The sequence below is a fragment of the Neodiprion virginianus genome, chromosome 3, assembly GCF_021901495.1.
Source record: "Neodiprion virginianus isolate iyNeoVirg1 chromosome 3, iyNeoVirg1.1, whole genome shotgun sequence".
NCBI classification, from domain to species: domain Eukaryota; kingdom Metazoa; phylum Arthropoda; class Insecta; order Hymenoptera; family Diprionidae; genus Neodiprion; species Neodiprion virginianus.
In genome coordinates, this window is record NC_060879.1 from 18845806 (window position 1) to 18851857 (window position 6052).

Below are 6052 nucleotides of genomic sequence, written 5' to 3' on the forward strand. Positions count from 1 at the left end.
TTCGCTTTTTATCGAACAAGCAATATACGGACGAGAGATAATTATAACACCTCAAATTCAGTTTAACGAAAAAAACATGTTCTTCAATATTTAATTAAATATTCCAATTACACGATCCACCTTAATATCTCTTCCAAATGAAGAACAGCTTCCGTGCCGAACCAGAGAATTTTTTTTCTTATAAAGAAGCCAGCCAAATTGCTTTTGCTTTTGCATATTGAAGAGAAATACTTGTTCGATTTGAGTAAAACAATTAAAATAATCCATTCACATAATTGAACGATTTGCTTTTGATAACGTCAATTTTTAACAAATGTTACTAGAATTTTCCAAAACTTTTATTTTATTCGAGTATAAATATTCGTCGACGATTATTGTGAGACAAATTTGTTGGAATATTTGAATAAAAAATCATATCAGTACCATCGCCCTTGAAATAGGCGCTTGAAATTACCGAGGAGTCGGAAGGTTGTCGCAGACGCGAAGATAATAAGATGTCGGATTACAGCTGCGACGAAAGAATTCAAAAATTTTTTTCATTCAAGCGTATAATTATGTTTAAAATATATTTGCATGTGTAGGTCCTCTCACATCAGTCGCGCACACATTCGTTAGAATATATAAATAAGTTTGCATCGAGCAAACAGATGAGAAAAACAAAAAGGATGGGAAAAAAAAATGCAGGAAGAAACACACTATGGCAAAGGCTGGTGGCGAAGTTATCAGTATTTGCGGAAATCTTTACGTAAATTTTTACCGAACAAGAGATGCGTTAAAAACGTATTTCAGCGTTGCACAAGTAAATCAAATTTTTTCATCGATTGTATTATGTATATAATTAGCTATAACAGATATTAGAAACATTTGATCAATGATATCTAATAAATACTTATATTTCGTGATCCTATCAGTTTAAATTCTTCTTCATTTACACATACTTTTGGACGCACTATTTACTGTTCACAGTTTATTGTCGAAATATTAACCGTAATATTCGGGATTGAGAAGAAAAGTAATCTGTCACTCGAAAATTGAAGATGTGATGAACCCAATTTCTAATGGCATCAGTTAAACCGGCTTATAAAACAGCAATTATCAATCAAGTCAGTAGATGATCATTGAAACGAAAAGAATATTAAACACGGTCCGTTTCATCGAGCGTGTGATAACGATTATGAAACATATAACATGTATTTCGACATTGTGAAATATATTTAGATCGATATGTCAATTTATGTTTACGAATATTAGTGTATATACAGTAGTGTAATAGTGTACATAGACATAATCTATTTAAAAATCACTAATTGACATGTGCGGAGTAATAATCAGATTTGTTTAACGAACATAAAAAAATGTAAAAAAAGACAAAAAAAAAACAAAAACAATTTACATCGATAAATTTATTTACGATCACGTTATGTACAAATAAATCGAAATCGACAAAATTCACATCGAGTGAGTAACGAGCACTTTTATGCAAAACAGTGAAATAAAAATAAACCTGCTAATTATCATTTTACGACGGAATTTTCTGCAGCTGTATTTTTCGTAACGCAAACTCTTTTGCAATAAAACAGTGAAGGTAAAAACAGAATTTATGATGCCGATTAAATATTATTAAAAGTTGTCGTGACGTAGTTTTTCATTGCTGTTGTTTCAAGTAATTCAAAATAAGTGATACTCGACTGTGACTCATTACAAGCACCGAAGGGGGGTGTAACGATAATCTTCGGCTTGGATGATATTTTGCAAAAATTTCTTAGTAAGATTAAATCAGGCTGAAGAAAAAATCAAATCACTAGAGACCGGGTTATATGCACCTTGAAAAGCTTGAAATATGCATGAAAATATGCACGAAAAGTGTCAAAATATGCAATATTAGATAATTAAAAAATGGTAATTTTTATTTATTTTTTTTTAATTCGAAATCGGGATGCAATTAGTAAGTATATTCAATAATTAACCATTATTTAAGATTTCGTTACTTCCGTTAACGTAACCACTCAGATACTGTTATAAATGTTCGGTAAGATTGTATCTTCGGGAACTCAAAATATTTTTCAGAGTGGAATAGAAACGTTCCACATCCACTGAAATAACTGGACACTGTTTGAATTTTCGTGCTATGTTAGCACTTATTATTTGTGACTAAAGTTAACCCGTTCCGTTATTGAAACTACCGATCTGACCCAAAGGTTTAAAGCCTGGGTTATTGTTCAAAATGTTTTCAAACTTTCCTTCAAGTTTACGCGGAAATACATCTGGCAATGCGGAATTCATTTGGCGGATTTTATTCATTAACGAAATAGAATCGGTCAACGCCAAAAGTTGAGTTTCAAGCTTTTTCATACTCGCAGCTGTGTATTTTTATTAATTATTTTTTTTTTTTTTTATATAATAGAATCGTTAAATGCTTTGTAAATATAGGTAGCAAATATACGTATCGTGATTATATTTTTAAATCATGGGCTTAATACGGAAATGCATATAATCCGCTCTCTGCAAATCACATCGCACGATCGTGTTAACTTAAATTACCGCATAGTTGCCGATCACTGCTGGATGCAATCGCAAAGGTCATCGTTGAAACGTGTATGCTGATTGTGGGCGTTAAGTGATAACCAATTCTGGTTCGATCGTATTTGACTACGCAAGTTCGGGTTACATATTTCACAGTTTCTGCCTCTTGCAATTAGCTGTTTGTGTACTAAAAAATTCCATCAATATTCTGCAGAAGGACCGAATCAATAAAAAATTTACCTCAGTCACGCAAATAATTCTTCAAGATAATCCGTTTCTAAGGCATCTGAACGGTTGTCCTTTATCCAGCTGATAGTACACTGAGAGAAATTTTTAGTTCAGGTTACCGCTCAGTCCTTAATTATTTTCATTTTTTACCAAAATCGAAAAATATAGTTCGAGGTAGAAAATGAAAATTAGTTTCCTAGCTGTTACCGGGAAGTCTAGTATCCGTTACTATTCTTTCAGATTACGATCACTGTTACTGTATTTTCTTGTAACTGTTACGAAAATTTAATGCTTGTGCAACGATAAATTGACGTTAAAGCCTTGTTTAACTAAAAAAGTAGAGTTGACCGAAGAAACTGATTTTGCGTTGCAATTACCGCAAAAGGATCGACAATAGCGCAAAATGGTTAGGCGTACCTCGTTTTTGGCAATTCCAACAATATTGAAACAGTTTTTTTAACGATACCTGTTTTACTGAATTTTTCTAGTTACTGTAACAAATCAAATTTTTTTCAGTGTAGCCGTTATTTTTTCAACAAAAATAATTGACACACCAAAATTGTGCTGAAACGTGCAGATTTTCTTTAAATTTGCCACACCATACATCACGGAGTATCGATATGAATGCCATCGGTAAAATCGAATCAGTTGCGTGTAAATTTAGACGAAGTCTTTCTACACTCTACAAACACTTGCTTAGAATAAATAATTTATCTGCAGCATCCGAAAACTTGAACTACCGTACAAAATATAAATATTTCTATTTGGGTATAAATTATCTTTTGGTCATCTTTTGGGCGTATAGAACAACTAATTGTAAATCATTTCTGAATGCGTAGTAAGTAAAGCTGTTGCTTTTCGAACGAATGAGTGCCCTAGGAGCCACAAATTATTAGATAATAAAATAACCTATTTGGTTCAAGTGTCCGCAATTTCCATTTTTGTCTCGTAATTGGCACACTTACCTGTACCAATTGGAAATGTAATATTATATGTACCTGTAAAATCCCGGACAAAACTTGAATTTCCCCGTTTATTGCGAAGAAGCTCATCGTAAAGTGCGCTGCAAGCTCTCCTGTAAATTTTTGTAGGCAACAAATAACGTGGTAATTTTGGAAATTTACCTGGAAATTTGTTTATCATTCAACCTTCCGTTTCACGAAGTTTTTCTTGCATAATTATTGCAACCTACGAAAGTATTTCTACTACATTACTGTCAAATTCAACTTGAATATTACACTTGATGCGGGAAATTCGTCTGCCAATAAATATGTGTGATCATATCTCTTGCAGTAACGTGAAAATCCCACAAATCGAAAATCATTCAATTAAAATTTGTCACGTATAATTATAGGTGCATGAAACACAAATCACATGTTTGTATTTTGTAATTGGAACGAAATAAATTACAAATAACGTTTGTATCCATGATTTTTGTTTCTCCCATCAGTCGTCATTCACCTGTTGACTCAATCGGTTCAACCAACAATAATTTTTCGTTAGACATGTGGAACATAGTCATAAAGAGCCTACCTCCACTTCTTGGACACTTGCAAATTAATTTTATTGCTAAAAAGACCTTCTTTAAAAACGTTTTAACACAATGACATACTGACTGTGAAGAAACATAGTTCTTTAATCTTTTTAATTAATGACTTCCAACTATTAACTCCTACATGTAAAGTAACTTGAAGATTGACATTGACTACCGTCACTCAAAAGAACATTGTCTCCACCAATTGTAATTGTGAATTTGACTACATCTTAGTCCACTTACTTAATTCAAAAAAAAAGGTAAATAACACTTAAAGACATTCTTAATTCAATTAATCAAAAGGTTCTTACTAATCAATAATATATAATAGCTCTAAGAGTATTACATCTACAATATTTAAGTCTGATTACTTCTAGTACTATTATTTATTTTATAAAAAATCTTTTTTGTTGTTCCTGACAGTTAAATAAATAAATCGTTCTGAGGAGGGCCCATATCCGGGTCTAAACGTTAACTAAAAATACGTTTACTTAATTGACCGATCACCAAGATTCTATAATAGATTTGTATCCATGAACCGTTTATCATTTGAAATATTTATTCATGCATTCTCGTTGTTCGCTGAAAAGCAAGTCATTCGTTATAATTGTGTCTTTTTTGTACTCTATTCCGAAGCTTTACAATATTCCATGAATTGTGACTTTTCAAAGTTATTTAGGAAAAACTAGAAACCAGATCTCAAGGGAAATGAGCATTTTCGAGGTGTTGTCGGAATTATACTTTGAATTTCAGCGTCTTTCAAAAAATGAAGAAAGCTTCATTTTCGTTATCAACGGAGAAACATAACGACAGACGGTAAATAATAACGTGGAAGCAGAAGCCGCAATTTCTAGGCCAATTTGAATCGAGTGAGAATAATACCGATGTATTCCTGACAGAAGCCGTATAACACTGTGGAATATCGCATTTTGGTACAAGAATTACTTCTTCACAACGCAATAGAAATTGACGGTATTCTAATTTACCGAATAGTCCAAATTGCCCACACACATAATATATAGTTGTTATCTCGTTCGAAATTTGCATCACTAGTTTACCATTGTTAGTTTTTTCAGTAGCTCATTACAATTACTAAAAGTAGAAAATCAAAATTCAAAAATTACTCATACATTTATTTTGGTAATTCTTATGGAAAAACTTTACCGTCGCACGTATAACTACGTGATTTTTTTTTTCAACGCGTGGAACGAGCATTCTCAATTACCGATCGTAGTAATTCAAAATGTATGGAGATTTTTTTGTCAGTCAGAAATCAATTTCTGTCGAAAACATTTCTTGTCAAGTAACAGATTTCGGAATTAAACACGTAATTCAAATCTCATGTCTTTTGTAATACTTTCAAGATTTTTGCATCAACAAAAATTGACTTTACTAACTTACAGCTGCCTAATGACCATTTAAAGAGCAAATTTCTCTGGACCATTTTTCATTCTTAATCCGATTATCCAGTGGCAGCATTTTTCATGTATTTTATTTGAACGATGCAAAGTTCTAAAAAGAATTTCTGGTCAGAAAACTACAGATACCAGCCAAAGTACAAATGTAGTAAAAACTCGGACATCAGAGAAAAAAAAAAAAAAAATGAAAAAACAAACAATACCGCCACTATACATTACAATCACTGGATGTAATAACCGGAAGTTACGACTATCCGTAAGTTTCAATTTTTTGTATTCAGAAATGTTGCATGCGATTGTTTATTTCATTAGATTTGTAAGCCAGGGCTTTATCAGTCAAGATGACAAA